General features: G+C 36.6%; 1 pseudogene; it reads right to left on the bottom strand.

Moving 5' to 3' along the window:
- Positions 1-4,275: 4,275 nt before the first annotated feature.
- LOC127221807 (glyceraldehyde-3-phosphate dehydrogenase-like) overlaps positions 4,276-20,034 on the bottom strand; it is a 155,695-nt pseudogene continuing 139,936 nt past the window's right edge.

The following is a 20,034-nucleotide window of genomic DNA, read 5'->3' as shown; positions in this document are numbered from 1 at the left end:
TCCTGAAACAGAGTATGAGGTGATCTTACATTCAAAACAGCTGAACAAAGCAGACTACAGCCAAGATTTCTGTATCTTCTTAGGCTCCCCATGACAGCGCCCCCTATCAGCAGGATAGGGGCTTGGAAAGAACGTTGCCCACATTCCCAAATATTGTCTATAAATGTTTGTTTTCATTTAAATGGACTTGGATACAGCCAATTCTTTTTAAAGGAAAAAAGGAGATTATGATATAGATATGAATATTTTGTTTTTGAATGGATTTTCATTTATTGATTACTTTTTCTGGAATGGATTTTCATTTATTGATACAAATTTAAGATCAGTTTTGTGATATGTATATCTCTCCTCTTGTTTAGATATTGTGTTTGCATAGTTTGTTTAGAAATATATAATCTAGTACATATAATAGATAGTTACCTATAATAGTCAAAACATAGAGTGTTAGTTAGGTTTTCTAGATATATAGAGATGTATTTGAGATGGATAGGCCTTCTTCATACTTTTCAAAGACCTACAGAATATGGCATTTAAGATGGTTTAGGGTGTTTCTTGACATTGAGACATAAATGCTCCTGGCAACACCACCTACGTCAGAAAGGAAGATGGACATGGAAAAATGCATTATGGAATTTATTTCCAATATGGCAAGACTAGCCATTTGGACAAGATACTGCTCTTGTCTGGACTGTTTGACTTTATGCTCTATAAACTGGACATACAGGACCCACAGAGGTGACTGCTGATTCAAGATGGACATTGCTACAGAGTTCCTGCTTCATGGAAGAGTCAGCCAGACAGTCTACAAAACACAGAGAAAAGTGACTGACAAATTGCCAATACGGGTGCACAGTTTAAAGTTTCCTGCTTTGCTGAGGAGTCTGCCAGACACACTATGACCTATAGGCTGAAGATGGAACATTACAGAAGAACTTCTGGTGAATGACCAGGCAGTGAGTTGTCTCTCATTTCTAGAGTTTATATACTATCCTTCTGTGGTCTTTGAGGGAGTTGAAGACAAATAGTTATGGTTATAGTTTTCCTTAATTAAGATTAAAAATAAGATACATAGACTTTAGACACACAAAGATAGGATAGATGATAGAATATTTTCTTAAATCTTGCTAAATGTTAATGGACTAAATTTTGTTAACTGTGATCCTTATTTGATAATTGTTATGTGATATATTTTACTTTGTTAAGGTTAAAACCCTTCTTTTTATTTAGACAGAAAAGAGGAGATGATGGGAGATATCATTCTGTAAATATGTTTCTCATACTGGTTAATGAATAAAGCATTGTTGGCCAATAGGTAAAGAAGAGAGGAGGGAGGAGGAGACAAGGAGGAAAGAGGAAGTAGTAGGGAGGTGTCAAGATGGAGAGTCTGGAGAGAGCAGGATGCCAGCCAGCTCCCTGGTAAGATGAAACCACATGGAAATACTTAGTTAGATTAACAGAAATGGGTTAATATTTGGGACTGAAATAGCTGATAAGAAACAAGTTACTGACCAACAACATTATATCAAATACAGAGTTTCAGTGTGTTAATTGGGGCTGGCACAGCTGCGGTAGAAGACCAGGGGCGGGAGGAAAAACCTAACTCATTACACTGATGAAGTATACAATAAAATAATAAATATTAAGGAGTGTGTCATTCATAGATGTCCTGTACAATTTTGTCTGTTTCTAAAAGTGATTCTTTTGTCTTTCCTGATAGATGACTATCTAAAAGATAAAGCACACATGTGATTTAAACACTACCATTACTGAAATTGTTACTGAGATGAGAATGTCAATGTTGTCTAGAACCATCTTTCTAGCCAAGAACAGGAAATGAGCCAAGCCACACTACCCAGGAGCCCCAGCGAAAACAGACTTCCTGGGCAAAGCGTAGGCTTGGATAGTTCAAATTGATTGGTCTACACTGGATGCTATGGAGATGATTGGTTTGTAATGTGTGGGCTTAGTTGTAACCCTATAAAAGCTCTCTGAACCCTGTATCAGGGGTTCCCAGTCCTTTACCTCACGTGGAGTATGGCTATGGACCCCAGTGCACTGAAATATAAAAGACCTCATGCTTTTGCATCAAAAAAAAAAAAAAAAAAAAAGATAAAGAAAAAAAAGAAAAGAAAGAAATTCCACTGTGGCTACTCACAACATCATCTTGACTGCTGGACTTCTCTCACAGAAGCAGTAAGTATGGGGCCCTCTCCTTAGTATCTAGCATCCTCCCATAAACTAATTGTATAAAATTCAGACATAGTTTCAGGTGGCCTGATTCTTAGAGTATTGGCTAGCAGGTGAATGTTTCAGAATTTTGTGGGTCACATCGATGCTGCCATGAAAATGGCAAAACTTTCATCAATACTGGGTAAAGCCTTTCCAGTATAGCCATCAAGATGGAGTAAGGGACACTCACACCCTTGTGAATAAACCAACTATGCTCTGTGAATAAGCCAAACAAATTCGTTGATGACTCAAGGTAAATTCAAGAGGAGAGATTTTAGCATCAATTTACTTCCAGTGTAATCAGAAAGAATCCCAGTGCTTTTAAGTCATTTGTCTTTTAGACCAAGGTTTTTGGTATGGTTTCAGTATTTAAACCACAAGATCTTTATGATATAAAGATGATGAAATAAGAAGACCACAGGTTTAATGTTAACATTGGCTGAACTTTAATCCTGTCATTCAAAGACTGCTACATTGTCATATTGTAATCTCTATTCTTCAACCTCATAATCTGTAGAATGGGTAAGACTGAGCTTGGCCCAATAATTTTCATATAATGTACTCAAGATTAGAAACTACATGGTTAATTTTACTTGTTTTACCATGTAAATAAAACTGATAATAATAAATGTGAAAACATATGCATTTATAAACTGCTCATTGTAAATTACTGACATAACATTGTAATGCAATATATGCCTTGAACATATTTTTGAAAATATATTTTACTATTTATTAGTTATGCCAATAACAATCACCTTTCAGATTTGTGATATGAATTTATAGATACATTAATCATCTGCCATGAATTTTAGGATCAATGATATTTTTATATAAAAATATCAGACTAGAAAATAAATTATTTGATTTTTACTGTCAGGCAAAATATTTTAAGTAAATTTAAACATATGTGTTTATAAGCACAGTGGAATTTGTTTGAATATTACCATCAGACAGAGAAAAATATGGTGCTAAATAACGAATTAACTCACACTTCAAAGTCACTTCCTTGGAATTTTTTCAGGCACCCTTTAGCTTCCAGGATGAGCTTGGAAAGAATACTTTTTAAGTCTGTGTTTTGAACTTTAAATCTTTATTATATCCATGGGAAATCTTTTCTAATGTTATGTTCTGCTACTAGATGTGATAACAACACACAGAGAATCTCTGGGGAACTGGATGTAGTCTGTGTGCTAGGAAGAGTGAGAGGTGGGTATGAGGGAACAGGAAGATTGAGTCAGGGAAAGAATAAAGAGCAAGAAAAAAGATACCATAATAAAGGGAACCATTATAGGCTTTCAAAGAAATATGGCACTAGGGAAATGTCCATAGATCTACAAGGATGATCCCAACTAACTATCTAAGCAATAGTGGAAATGTTACCTTAAATGCCCTTCCCTGATAATGAGATTGATGACTATATTATGTCATCCTAGAGCCTTCATCTAGTAGGTGATGTAAACAGAAACAGATATTCATAGCAAAACATTGAGCCAAACTCCTGGAATCTAGTTGCAGAAAGGGAGGAATGATGGGTGCAGGGGTCGAGACCATGTTGGAGAAACTCACAGAGACAGCTGACCTGAACAAGAGGGAGCTCAGGAAGCTGATCTGATAGCTGGGAAATCAGAATAAGACTGACACAGAGTCCCTGTATGTGGGTGTTAGTTAGGAGTGGGTGGTCTATATTGGACCTCTGGTAGTGGATGAGTATTTATCCCTAGTATATGAATGGACTTTGGGAGCCCATTCCACATAAAGGGATATTCCCTCAGCTTAGATACATGGGGGGAGAGCCTAGGTTCTGCTATAATTGATATGATAGACTTTGAAGACTCCCCACAAAAGGCATGTCCTTCTTTAGATTTGGGAATGTTTTCTTCTATGATGTTATTGAATGTATTTTCTTTGCCTTTTAATTTGGGTTCTCCTTTATTCCAGTTATTATTATGTTTGGTCTTTTTACAGTGTTCCAAATTTCCTATATGTTTTCTGTTAGAAATTCATTAGATTTAACATTTTCTTTGACTGATGAATCTATTTTCTCTATAAAGCAATGCCAGCCTCAGTATCAGAGACAGAAGAGTGGGTGCCACTGTTAAAGTCATATGAGACAACCTGGTCTTCAGTGTAGGCCAGGATGTCATTTGGTGGGCCTTCTGATGCCTGCTTCCCTGCTTTCTTGGTGTCATTGTACTTGAAAACTTTCTCCAGGTGGCATATCATGTCCAGAACAGATATATTTGTTTAAGAACATGGGAAGCTACGCTAGTGATTTTTTGTTCAGCTCTGGAGTGACCTTGTCCACAGCTTTGGCAACACCAGTGGATACATGGATAATGTTCTGGGAAGCCCACCCCATCACCATCATTCCACAGTTTCCCATAAGGGCCATCCACAGTCTTATGGGAGGCAGTGGTAGCATGAAATATGGACATGAATTTTTGTACAATGCCAAAGTTGTTGTGGTTGACCTCTGCTGATGGGATAAGCAGAAAATGGAGTAGGAAGCATTGCTGACAATCTTGAATGGGTTGGCATAGTTTTTGTGGTTCACACCCATCACAAATATGGGGATAGAGATAGTCACTCTTTTGTCCCCACCCTTTTAGTGGGTCCCAGCCTTCTCCATGGTCGTGAATGCAATGCACCAGTAGATTCCATGAGACACTCAGCACCAGCATTGTTCCAATGATGTTGAAGTTGCCAGGATCTCACTTCTGGAAGATCCTAATAGTCATCTTATTTATGACAATTTTCCCAAATCAGCCTGCTTTATGTCATTGAACATGGTATTGGGACATGGAGACCATGTAGTAAAGGTCAATGATGAGGTCATTGGTGGCATTAATTTCTATTTTGACAGACCTGACAGCAGCCCTGGTTTCCAGGCACCCAGTATAGACAAATACGTTATCTGATTTTCACCATCAAGTCTCTGGGATGAGGCTGCCACTACATGAGGAGATACATCTGTCTCTGGAACATGAAAGATAAGAAAGCTGACACAATAATTCTTTTAATTATCTGTCAACTATTCAATATCTTTGTCAAACAAAATATTATAACTATCAATCCTAGGGATATATATATATAGTGTTGGATTGTGTGTGGGACAAAGCTCTCCAAAAAGTTGTAGATTATCGAATGAAATTACCAGTTCTGTAGGTGGGCTACCTCCCTGTGAAGTCTTCACCAGGGCAATTTCTTGGTTGCCCTAAAAAAATATGATCAATTAACTTGTGGTTGCTTATCAGTACTCATTTTAAATACCTTCTTCCTAAAGATACTACATGCTTTCATACCAGAACACTGGAAAATTAAGTTGACCTGAGCTAGTGACGCAAGTGCTATGTGTAATATTGGGAAAGAATTATCACAGCCAGTGCTATTTATTCATGTATCTAGTATACAACAATAATGATCAGTATGGCAAAGTAAACCAACTGCTACAATCATCAAAAGCTTGTTATAGGGGTAATAGGTACTTTCTTATTGGATTAGATGCTGCTCCTCAGGAGGAAATACACTATACTTGTAGCCATGGAGGACACAGCTAATATTATGAAAATTTGTACTGATGTTTTGTTAAATATTCATAGTATTTATGTCAATTGGCATTCTAAATAAATATGCTTATAACTACAGCATAGTGGTGCTGTGAGATTGATCATAAATATTTATTTTTACATTGCTCAGCAGAGTTAGAAACTTCATACTGGTACAAATACAGATTCTAAATGAATGTTGAATGTCAGCTCCCAAATGGGCCATTCATATAACCTCTTTCAATTATCAGAAAATTTCACTAAGAATGGAGAGGAGTTATGTAAGCAGAAATATAGAAGTATAGATGAAAAACAGTGAGAACAAAATAACTTCTTGAAATGACCTGATTGTTTCACCCTTGAAGTTAGTGCAGATGTCAATACCTGTATCACATCTTCTCCAGATTGGGACTGTCAATACCTGTGTGAAGGTAGAGAGCCTTATAGAGACCAACAATCTCTTGAGTATTTATGTATATATGCAAATAATGGTTGATTTGGAGGAAGAAACATCACTGGTATATAAACTGATAAAATATATGTATATGTTCCCATTAAAATATTTCTACCCGTGTTCCTTTAAACAAAGAGATGCACAGATATTTATAAAAATGAGAAAAAAACCAAAAGAATAATGGGCATGGTAAATGTCATTCAAAAGTATTCTTTACTTGTATGAACATTCATTTAAGAACTCACTATGGCAAATATTGGTCTATGCTAAAAAAATTAAGAAAATGATAATGTTTCAAGAGGCATAAATGAAGGTAGCCTGAGTAGATGGCTAATGGTGCTCCCAAAAGCTATAGGTTATTAAACAAAAATTCTAATGCTTGATATGGCATACCTCCCCATGAGTGATTAAGTATTGAGTCCCAGTGGCCCCTCAAATAGTACAGGCTATTGTTATTGTTTTTGGTCCACCTGAAATATGTAATATGAGTCTTGCTACTGATATTAAAGACTATGGTTAAAGGACATAATGAATTGAAGCTAGAACTGAGCTAGACACTTCTAACTTTCTAGGTTTCATAATGTTGCAGAGTGCTAGTCAGAAAAAAATAGTCATAACTTTTTGGGAGACATCATTCTGTAAATATGTTTCTCTTATTGGTTAATGAATAAAGCACTGTTGGTCAATAGGAAAGCAAGATAGGTGGGACTAGAATACAAAGAGGTTTCAGGGACAGGGAGGAGAGGATTCAAAATGTCGGACAAAGAGAACAGAGGTCCTAATGCTCTCTCCAGTAAGATAAGACCACGTTGAAATAGTTAGATTAAGAAATGGGTTAGTATTTAATACAGAGCTAGCTTATAAGAATTGCTAGTAACAGACCAATAGCATTATATATAATACAATATCTCTGTGTGTTATTTGGGGCTGGCACAGCTCTGGGACCAAGCCAGTGGAAAAACTGCGCATAACAATGGATGATCTCACTCAAATGTAGCCCTTAGGTGGGATAACACAAGCTTGCCAAGCCAGGTGAGTCTAGTAATGAATTAGAAGTATGAGTGTACTGGGGAGAACAATCACTTTCAGAAAGGAGCTAAATTGCCCTGCATAGAAGGGAGTTTGGGCCTAGTACCTTTAACCTGGTCAATAGCTAATGACTTGGTGGACAACTGGCACTAGGGAGGAATCTACAAATGTTCTTTTGCTGAAGGAATATGTTGACAAGCTTTTTTTTTTTTTTTTAATTTTTATGTTTCTAACTGCAGGTCAGTGCAGCTCTCAGGCTTGTTTTGAGACACTTTTATCAGTAAACAGTAACTAACACAAAGATTCCTGGCTGCTCACGTTGCTGAGAGTAGGCAAATTTTAAGTGAAGAGCCCTAACTGGGACACCTATATTCCCATATACCCCCCACCCTCCATGATGAAAATTTCAGGGTATATGTTAGAAGAAAGCAAAGAAAGAATGTAAGAATGGCAGTATGGGTAGGATTTTTGAAATGGTATCTCCTGAACCTAATATAGGCACTACATTTGTGAATCAGAGTAGCCATGGTTACTTACACAAGATGTGCACCAGTTAGCGTTCACATCCAACATTCATAGTCTCTCTCTCTCTCTCTCTCTCTCTCTCTCTCTCTCTCTCTCACACACACACACACACACACACATACACACACACACAAGCTCAAAGAAAAATAGGGAGGTGGAGGTGGAATTAGTAGTGAAGAAGGCATTCAGCAGGAGAGGGAAGGGAATATAACAAATGGTTATATGCTCAAAATACTACACACACACACATATGTCAAGGAATAAATATTTACAATGTGTGATATATGTATGTAACTGCACTTTATGGGAAATAGAGACATGAATAATTATCCACTATCATTTCTGTGAAAGATAGAAAACTCATTTTTTTCTGAGAAGTATTACAATGTATGATTAAACATTAATTATTGTTAAGCTTTGGTGGTTTTGAAAAAGATAGAGACACAGATATCTACTTCACATAGAGGACTGAGAGGTCAGTGACCAGCTTTCCATCTGGACCAAAAGCCTCCAAGCCCTAGATCCTAAGCAAAACCCAGGTCCCTCCCCCACTCACATCAGCCACAGTTGCAGTTCAGCAAGAAAGTTTCCTGCAGGGAGGCTATACCAACACCCACCAGTGGACCCTGTATTCTACAAGTTTCAAACTTTCCCCCCAAAGCAACCATCACCCATAATCTCAGCACCTCCATGAGGCACTAACATCACTTCACAGAAAGAACTAAGAGAGCTGACCAAGAGTATCTCCCTGAAACACAAGGAAGAGAAAAATTGGTCCCACAGATGATCCCTGAGACACAATTGCTATCTGCAAGGATCAGATCAAGAGACAAAGATGCTGTTTGCATCAACTGGAGGAAGAAATGGATGGACACCAAAGCAAGAATACATTCAACAATCTAAAGAAGAATATGCTAATGACAGAACCTAGCAGTCCTATAACAGAAAGACCTGAACATCCCAGTGCATGAGAAACATAAGAAAACAAGCTTAAAAATAAGTGTATTAAGATGATAGAGGCCTTTAAAAATTGAAAAAAAAATCCATTAAAGAACTGGAGGAAAAGGCAAACAAAAAATTGTAAGAAATCAGTAAAATTGATTAAATACAGCCAACAACTAAGATAAAACAATCAAACAAGACCAAGACTTGAAAATTGAAATAGAGGAAATAAAGAAAACAAAAACTAAGGGAATCCTGGAATTGGAAAATCTGTGTAAATGAACAGGAACTACAAATGCAAGTATAACCAAAAGAATGCAAGAGATGGAAGGGAGAATCTCAGACATTGAAGAAATATATTAGAGTAAATAGAATGATCAGTCAAAAAAAATTAAAGTCAACAAAATCATAAAAAAAAATGTCCAGGAAATCTGGGACACCATGGAAAGACCTAATCTAAGAATAATAGGGATCAAAGAAGAATACCAGCTCAAAGGCACAAAAAATACACTGAACAGAATCATAGAATAAAACATTCCCAACAGATAGAAGGATACACCTATGAAGGGACGAGCTTACAGAACACAAAATAGGATAAACCAAAACCAAACATTCCTTCAGCATATAATAATCAAAACAATAACATACAGAATAATGAAGGAATATATAACCCTGCAAAGGAAAATGGTCATGGGATATATAAAGGCAGACACATTAGAATAACATCTGAATTCTCAATGGATATTCTCAAAGCCAGAAGGTCATGGACAGATATAATATAGACTAATACACCAGGGATGCCAACCCAGACTACTATACCCAGCAAAACTTCCAATCACCATAGATGGAGAACACAAAATATTTCAAGACAAAACCAGATTTAAACAAAACCTATCCACAAACCCAGCCTTACATAAGGTACTAGGAAGAAAATGTCAACCCAAGGATGTAAGAGGTAGCCAAGAAAGCACAGGCAATAATTAATCATACCAGCCAATTCTAGAAAAGGGAACCATGCATACACCAACACCAAAAATAAAGAAATAAATAACACTAGGGGAACAGACACTGAGAGAAATAATTAATAAATGGGACCTCTTCAAACTTAGAAGCTTCTGTAAGGCAAAGGACACAGTGGACAAGACCAAACGGCAGCCCAGAGACTGGGAAAAGATTTTCATCAATCTTATATTCGACAAAGGGCTGATCTCCAAAATATACAAAGAATTCAAGAAACTAGTCAACAAAACACCAAATAACCCTATTAAAAAATGGGGTACAGAACTGAAGAAAGAATTCTCAATAGAGGACATCAAAAAGGCTGAAAGACACTTAAGAAAATGATCCATATCCTTAGCTATGAGGGAAATTCAAATCAAAACAACTTTGAGGTACCATCTCACTCATGCCAGAATGGCTAAAATTAGAAACACCAGTGATGACTCATGTTGGAGAGGATGTGGTGAAAAGGGAACACTCGTCCACTGCTGGTAGGAGTGCAAATTCATACAGACATTTTGGAGATCAGTATGGCGGTTCCTCAGGAAAATGGGAATTAGTTTACCACAGGAACTGGCAATCCCCCTCTTAGGCATATATCCAAAGGATTCACATCCATGCAAGAAAGACATTTGTTCACTATGTTCATAGCAGCACTATTTGTAATAGCAAGAACCTGGAAGCAACCTAGATGCCCCTCAATTGAAGAATGGTTAATGAAGATGTGGCACATCTACACAATGGAATACTACTCTGCAGAAAAAAAATTATGGTATCTTGAAATTCGCAGGCAAGTGGATGGCACTTGAAGAAACCATCCTGAATGAGGTAACCCAGTCACTAAAAGAGGAAACAGCATGTACTAACTCATATATGGAGTTTAGACCTAGATCAAAGGATCACCAGCCTATAATTCACACCACCAGAGGAACTAGGATACAAGGTATACTCTAGGAAATTCATATAAAGTCCCTCACAGAACAGGGAAGGGACAAGTCCCCCAGACCTCAGGTATAGTGGGGGAGGACAGCTAATGGAGAGAGAAGTAGGAGAAAATGAGGGGCAGGAAAGGAAAACATGTGCGACCAGGAAAGATAGAGAGAGAACATAAAAGAGGGAGCCAATATTGGTTTAAAGATAAAATTGAACACAAAGAAAGGTCTATAGAACAACAAGACTGCTGCCAAATAGCAATTTGAGCTTCCACGGAAAGGCTACCATAAATGCCTTTCCAGGAGAGTGAGATCAACAACTAACTTATCCATGGAGACCTCAACTAATGCCTGTTGGAAACAGGAGCAAACACCCATACATAAACAATGAGTGGAAGTAGAATTCAGATGCAGATGGAGAGGACCAAGACCAGGCAGCAGTAATACATAGAGACAGCTTACCTCAACAAGGAGGAGGTAACTGGCCTCCAGACTGATAGCTGGGAAGCCAGCATGGGACTGACTCAGGCACTCCTGAATATGGGTCTCAGCCAGAAGGACTGAGCAGTCTAAGGGCCCTCAGACAGTGGAGCCAGGATGTATCCCTGGTGCACAAAAGGACTTTGGGAACACATTCCCCATGGAGGGAAAACTGCCTTAATCTAGAGACAGGAGAAAAACCCTAGTCCCTACTTCACATGACCTGTCAGACCTACATGACCCCAACTGGATGGCATTCCCTACATATGGAATTGGGGTTGGGGGATGGGAGGTGAGGGTCATTAGAGTGCATGTGAGAGGGCAGAGAAGGTAAAAGGAGGGAAGGAGGGAGAGAGGAAGGCAGGAAGGGAGGGGGAAGAGGGAACTGGGATCAACATGTAAAATAATTAATTGAATTAAAAAAAATGCTTTGACTTCAAAATTTAGGTTGAAGAACAAGTTACTTGGGAAAAGGATGTCTATTTTTGTTTCCACAGAAAATGAAAAGATGTGGATTCCTTTCAGACTAATGTGGTTTATCAAGCCAGACCCCCTGAAACAGAGTACCAGGTGATCCTACAATCAAAACAGCTGGACAAAGCAGCCTTACAGAATACAGCCAGGATTTCAGAAACTTCTTCGAATCCCCCATGACAGCACCCCTTACCAGCAGGAATTAGTTTGGAAAGAACGATGCCCAAATTCCCAAATATTGTCTATAAATGTTTGTTTGCATTTAAATGGACTTGGTTATATAAAATAAAAATAAACAAACAAGCAAACAAACAAATAAATAAATAGAACCAACAATCACTGGTCATTGATATCCCTTAATATCAACAGATTCAACTTGCCTATAAAAGACAAAGGCTAAAATAATGGATATAAAAACAGAATCCATCATTCTGCTGTACATATTAAACCACATTAACTTCAAAGACAGACATTACCTCAAAGTACATGACTGTGAAAAGACATTCCAATCAAATGGAATGGAGAGGCAAACTGGTATAATGACCCTAATATCTAATGAAATAGACTTCAAACTCAAGGAAATCAAAAAGATGACAAAAGACATTTCATCTACATCACATGAAAAAAAACATCAAAAAGAAGTCTCAATCCTAAACATATATTCCCCCAATACAAGAGCACCCACATTTGTAACACAAACATTACTAAAGTTTAAATAACACATCAAAACCCATCAAAGTTTAATACCCCACACTCACTAGTAGCCTGTTGTGCCAGACAAAAAATTAATAGAAAATTAATCCAACAGATGTTATGACTCAAATAAGCTTTATAAACAACTATAGACTTTTATGCCCAAACACAAGAGTAATTCTTCTTTTTAGAACCCCATTGAGCATTCTCTTAAAATTGCCCACATGATCAATCACAAAGCAAATCTCAATACATACATACAAAACAAAAAAATGGAATGACCCCCTGTATCTTATTATGTATCATCATGGCTCAAAGTTAGAATTCAACATCATCAGAAATTCTAGGAAGTATACAAACTTCATGTGAACTGAAAAATATCCAACTGAATCACCCCTGGGTCAAGGAAGAAGTAAAGAAAGAAATTAACGATTTCCTAGAATTCAATGAAAATAAAAGTACAGCATATCCAAACTTATGGGACACTTTGAAAGCAGTTTTAAGAGGAAAATATATAGCACTAAACTCCTGCATAAAGAAGTTGGAGAAATTGTACACTAGTTAGCTAACAGAAGTATAATGCTCTAGAACAAAAGGAAGCAAACTCATCCAGGAGGAGTAGACACCAGAAAATAATCAAATTGAGGGTTGAAATCAGTAAAATTGAAAAAATAAAAAACAAAAACAAAAACAAAAACAACCAACCAAACAAGCAAACAAAAAAAAGAAAAGAAAGATTAGAAAAAAAGAAAACAATAGAATCGATGATCAGTGAAACAAAGAGTTGGTTGAAATACTTAGTCAAACTAACCAAAAGGCAGACAGAATACCCAAATTAACAAAATCACAAACAAAAAGGAGATATAACAACAGACACTGATAAAATCCAGACAATCATCAGATTTTACTTGAAAAACCTGTACTCCAGAAAATTGGAAAATTTAAAATAAATGGACTGTATTCTACACAGTTTCCAGATATCAAAATTAATTCAAAACCAGATAAACAATTTAAATAGACCTATAACCCCAAAGGAAATAGAAGCAGTCATTAAAAGTCTCCCAAAAACAACCACAACAACAAAACTCCCAGAACCAGATGACTTCAGCACTAAAGTCTGCAAGAATTTCAAAGAGCTAACTCCAATACTCTACAAATAAATTATTCCACAAAATAAATACAGAAGGAACATTGCCAAACTCCTTTTATGAGGCTATAGTAACCCAGATAACCAAATCACACAAATATGCAACAAAAAAAGAACTACAGCTCAATCTCACTCATGGATATTGATGCAAAAATATTCAATAAAATACTGGCAAACCAATTCCAAGAACACACTTAAAAAAATCATCCACAATAACAAAGTTTGATTCATCCCAGAAATGCAGAATTGTTTCCACATACAGAAATAAATAAATGTAGTACACCATATAAACCAGCCAAAAAAAGAAAGAAAAAACAAACAAACCAAACACATGAAACACATGATTATATCATTAGATCCTAAAACAGCCTTAGACAAAATCCAACACCACTCCATGATAAATGTCTTAGAGAGATTAGGGATAGGAGGGACATAAACCGACATAATGAAAACAATATACAGCAAGCAGAAAGCCAACATCAAATAAACAGAGAGAAACTCACAGTGATTCCACTAATATGAGGAACAAGACAAGTCTGTCCACTCTTTGCATAACTCTGTATAAATACAGACAGGTGGATCATGAAATCCAATTGAAGACCCTTACATTAATCCATGCACCTATGAAAACCTGATTTTTGAAAAAGAAGACAAAAATGGTATAATGAGAAAGGGAAAACATCTTTAACAAATGGTGCTGGGATATCTGGATATCAATATGTAGAATATCACAAATAGATTCATATCTACTGAGATGCACAAAACTCCAAGTGGATCAAGAACACCAACTTAAATCCAGCTACATGGTACCTGATAGAAGAGAAGTTGGAAATAGCCTTGAATGCATTGACACAGGAGATCACTTTCTAAATATATCACTAGTAGTACAGACAGTGAGAACAGCAATCAATAAATGGGACTTCCTGAAACTGAGAAGTGTAAGGAGTAAGGTTTTTTAATCCCACTGCAAGTCTTGTCCCGCTGCCATGCCAGCCACAATTAACACACAGAGACTCTGTATTTGATATGATGCCATTGGTCAGGTACTAGTTTCTTATCGGCAAGCTCTGCCTTAATTATTAACCCATTTGTGTTAATCTATGCATTTCCACATGGTCTTCTTACCAGGGAAAGTGGCCAGAATCTCGTCTCCCCAGTCTCTCCATGTTGACTCATCCTTACCAATTCCTGTTTCCTCCTTGTCTCCTAGTCCCTCCTATCTTCCTTTCCTATTGGTCAACAGTGCTTTATTCATAACCCAGTATGAGAAACATATATACAAAATGGAATCTCCCATCATCTCCTCTTTTCTGTCTAAATAAAAAGAAGGGTTTTAACCTTAACATAGCAAAATATATAACACAACAGTTATCAAATAAGAATCTCAGTTAACAATAATTAGTCCATTAACATCTAGCAAGATTAAAAGAAACTATTCTATCATCTATCTATATTTGTGAGTCTAAAGTCTAACTAAGGAAAACTATAACCATAACTATTTGACTCCAACTCCCTCAAAGACCACAGAAGGATAGTATATAAACTCTAGAAATGTAAGAGACATCTTGCCTGGTCAGTCACCTGAAGTTCTTCTGTAATCTTCTATCTTCAGCCCATAGACCATAGTGTGTCTGGCAGACTTTTCAGCAAAGTAGGAAACTTTAAACTGTCTTGTTGTATTGGCAGTTTGTCAGTCATTTTTTCTCTGTGTCCTGCAGACTGTCTGGCAGACTCTTCCATGAAGCAGGAACTCTGTAGCATTGTCCATCTTGAATGAGCAGTCACTTTTTTGTGGGTCCTGCATGTCCAATTTACACAGCATAAAGTCAAACATTCCAGACAAGAGCAGTATCTTGTCCAAATGGCTTGTCTTGCCATATTGTAAGTAAACTTTATAATGTGTTTCTTCGATGTCCATCTTCCTTTTTGACGCAGGTGGTGTTGCCAGGAGCATTTATGTCTTACTGTCAAGAAAAACCCTAAACCATTTCAAATACCATATTCTGTAGGTCTTTGAAAGGTTTGAAGAATGCCTATTCATCTCAAATACATGTCTGTATATCTAGAAATCCTACCTAACTTAACTATAAGTTTTGACTATTACAGGTAACTATCTATAATCTGTACTATGTTATACACTACATTTCTAACTGAGATATATAAATACAATACCTAAATAAAAGGAGAAATATACACATCACAAAATTGACCTTAAATCGTATCAATAAATGAAAATCCATTCCAGATCAAAGTGTTCATATCTATACCATAATTCCCCTTTTACTTTAAAAAGATATTGGTTGTGGTCATTAAGCAATTATTACCAACCCCATATAAATGAAAACAAACATTTATAAACAATATTTGGGAATTTGGGCATCGTTCTTTCCAAACTACTTCCTGCTGATAGGGGGCGCTATCATGGGGGATCATAAGAAGATGCAGAAATCCTGGATGTAGTCTGCAAGGCTGCTTTGTCCAAGCTGTTTTGAATATTGGATCACCAGCAAGTCTGTTTCAGAGGGTCTGGCTTGATCAAACCACATTATTCTGGAAGGAATCCACAGCTTTTTATTTTCTGTGGAAACAAAAATAAAAATCCTTTTCCCCAGTAACTTGTCCTTGAACTTAAATGATGGAGTCAAAGTATTTTTAAAATAAAAAATTGGATTGATCCAGAAGCATTTGTTTTAACAGTTGTTATTTCCTCAGCAGTCAAAAGATACAAAGATAATATAATACCATACAGTAACCAGATTCTCTCTGAGCTTTTCACTTTTACATGGCTTTGTTATTACTCTGTTTCTGTTAGGTTTTTTTTTTTTTTTTTTTTTTTTTGTCTTTTTTTGTTTTGAGACAGGTTTTCTCTGTGTAACTTTTATCTGTCCTGGAATTCACTCTATGGACCGGGCTGGCCTTGAACTCACAGAGATTCAACTGCCTTTGCCTCCAGCATGCTGGCATTAAAGGGGTATGCCACTACACCCAGTTCCTCTTTGTCTTTTTAAAACCATTTTATTCTTTTTCTCTTCCATGTCTACATATATTTTAAAACATACTGTAAACCTTTAGAGGTTTTTCTTAATATGAATCTGTCTTTACTGTAAATCCTTATCTTTTTCTGGTCATGAGTCTTTTATCTGGTAAACAACAACATTGCTCAAATGGAAGTCATAGTTGTTTCTGCAGTGGTTTATCAAAGATGGCAGCAGCTATTTTACCACCAGCACTGATAACTGTGCTTACTGCCTTGGTCTGCATGCTGCCGGCTTGGAGATGTGGTTACTACCATTGCAAGCTCTCCTACACACCAATAAATTGTTATCAGTGCTTCTTAAAAGCCCTGTGGTTTTTTGCCTCTTATGCTGACTCAGGAACCTTACCTTAAAGGAGCCGCACGAATATCTGCTTGTCTCTTGCAAAACAGAGTACAACTGAGAAAAATGCTACTACCAAGAAGCCTTGCTTGTCTCTGTTCTTTTGTTTCTAAAAATCTTTTTTAAGCTTTTGTTAAATTTTAAGTGGAAATTCTTAGTAGCCACGTGGGTGCCATATGTAGGGAGTAAGGTTTTTCTGCCCGCTGTTGCTGGACTTGTCCTGCCGCCACACCAGCCCAAAATAACACACAGAAACTCTGTATTTGATAAAATCTGTTGGCCAGTTACAAGTTTCTTATCAGCTAGCTCTGTCTTATTTATTAGCCTATTTCTCCTGATCTATGTATTTTCACGTGGTCTTACCAGCGAGAGGCGGCTGGCGGTTCTGCCTTCTCTAGACTCTCCATCTTGATTCGTCCTTACTCCTTCCTCTTTCCTCCTTGTCTCCTAGTCACTCCTATCTTCCTTTCCTATTGTCCAACAGTGCTTTATTCATTAACTAGTATGAGAAACATATATACATAATGGCATCTCCCATCAGAGAAGTTTCTGTAAGGCAAAAGACATTGTCAATATGACAAAATGACAGCCTACAAAATTTGAAAAGATCTTCACCAACCCCACATTGTACAGAGGATTGATTTCTAGAATTTATACAGAACTCAAGAAACTAGACATCAAAATGCAAAATAACCTAATTGAAAAATGGTTTACAGAGCTAAATAAAGAACTCTCACCAGATGAATCTCAAATGACATTTAAGATATTACTCAACATCCTTAATCATCAGGGAAATGCTAATTGAAAAAAAGGTATCTGAGTAAAAATTACTGAGGAGTGTTTATGTTGGAGAGGATATGGAGACCGAGGAACACTCCTCCACTGATGGTGGGAATGTAAACAAGTACATCCATTTTGTAAACCAGGGGGCCAGACTAGGCCCTCCATAGGTGGGAGAGAGTAGTGAATCTTGAGCTATCTGAGGGGCCCCTGGCAGTAGGATCAAGATACAAATCTGCTACTTGAACTATCTTGTTGAAACACATTCCCTATGGTGGGATGCCATGCTCAGCCTTAATGCATGGGAGAGGAGCTTGGCCCTGTCCCTAACATATTGTACCCGACTTGACTCATGGTAGTCCTTAACAGTGAGGAGTAGTGGCTTGTGGATATGGTTGGGGAAAGTGAGGGTAAGCAGGAGAAGGGGTAGGACAGAGAACTCTGTTTGGAATGTAAAATGAAATTTAAAAGAACACATTTTTTAAAAGAAAATAATAAAGAGATATTGTGCATGTTTTGACCTGTTTGGTGCTTTTCCTACCAAGCCTCAAGAAGAAACACTATTATAAATGAGAAAATGATTCTTTGTAAGCATATTGGTCTCATTTAATTTTAGTTTCTTTAAACTTACTATTTTTATAATACTGGTGCATAATGTCATGAAAATTTTAAAAGGCATAAAACCCTAAGCTGTGAACAGTATTATGCCCTCATGTATATCTTGTTGACAAACTCCATTTACAGAATGAACATGTGTCTTGCTTGAGCTGAGGACAGCATTTGCAATTTCAGTCTCTGCATGAATTCTGAAGGTACAAATTGACAAGATGCTTGACGACATGTCAAGAAATATTTGCAACTGTCTTTGGAGTCAGCACCATTCAGATTCAAATCTGAAGTTGTCTGATGCAGACAATTTACATATAAACTGGCAAATAAGATGGAGAGAGGAGAAAAAATAAGAATAGGGAAATCACCCTGAGCTGTATTTCAAAGAGCAACAGATATGCAAATACACTCTACATAGCCATCTCTACTGCAAGGGAAATAAATAGAGAGTATTTTATCTACCTATCCTAGATAAAGGATATATAGTAAACACAATTAAAATCTATAAATCATAATTCAGGGTATATTCTAAACAGGTTTGCATTTCTTGTCACGCTCTTTGTAATGAGAATGGTGAATATCATCTCTATAAATTTTTGTATGAAAAGTAGCATTTGTCACAAATTGATTAAGTCATGTAAGCTACTTCATAATAGTAATGAAAGCTTTCTGTCTTTGTTTCTTTGTGCTTTAATTTGGTTAAGTGCATGAAACCTAATATTTACTATAGTTATCTCCAAGAATGAATAGTTCTCCAATTTTCCTAAACAGAAGACAATGGGACACTGGTTCTTCTCCAGCATGGGGAGCAAATAGTGACAGAATTCATTACTTAGCATATGTCTGATCTTCTAATAAACAAAATGATCGTATTCTATCTACTTGAAAATGATTTCATTTATCAACTTTCTTACATCATTGGTTTTTTATTTACTAATTACTTCTGAAAGAGGCAAGAATCATTTTGAACAGTGAAAGTTCAAGAAAACCACATGAAATGGTGACTTGTGCTCTTCGTTACAGAAGGGGATTGAATGATTTTTGTCTCATCTGGCAGAAAATGCCTATGACTCTATTACTTGGAAAGCTGAGGTTAACTGATTATGACTATTCTTAAAGGGGGTTAATAGCTGAAGGCAAACACAATATGGTTATTAAATGATTTAAGATTTAAGATTTTGTTTGAGAAATGGTAAGCTGTTGTAGGGAATCAAAAAATATTTTTTGCTAATTTATACTCCTACAAAGCTTCTTAGGTAAATAGAGAGGAATATAGACCTCAGGGTCAAAATACTTCAAGGGAAACACCTTAAATGTAGATGTAGCTTAGAATGCTTAAGACCATTTTTCTTGTTAAAATGAGCAAATGTAAATGATGAGGTAGTAGGTAAATTTTGACAAGTAGATAGTAACCAGATTACTATGCTTTAAAGACATTGTTAAGAGTTTTGGCAAGTGTCACAAGCTGAGAAACACCTATGATACAGATGTGTCAAATTACATATAAGCATGTGGACTTTTATACTGTGACAGCAGGGTAAGATTGAAGAATCTGGTAGAGGAGCATAGTAAAATAATATGATTCATATCATCTCAACAGACAATGAAACATACTTTGGACAAAATACAATACCTAATTATGTATGTGTATAAGACTTTTCATATGTGTGTAAACATGTATGTATCACAGGTAGGTATACACATGTTTACTTGAGCAGGTAGAGGTCTGATGATGATGTCATGCATCTTTCTTGATCAATCACTCCATTATAAAATAATGCAGGTGCATTTAATTAAACCAGATCTCACCAAATGA

Source organism: Phodopus roborovskii, unplaced genomic scaffold, assembly GCF_943737965.1.
Source record: "Phodopus roborovskii unplaced genomic scaffold, PHOROB, whole genome shotgun sequence".
NCBI classification, from domain to species: domain Eukaryota; kingdom Metazoa; phylum Chordata; class Mammalia; order Rodentia; family Cricetidae; genus Phodopus; species Phodopus roborovskii.
The sequence above is the reverse complement of the archived record's forward strand: the minus strand, read 5'-3'. Positions and strand labels throughout refer to the sequence as shown.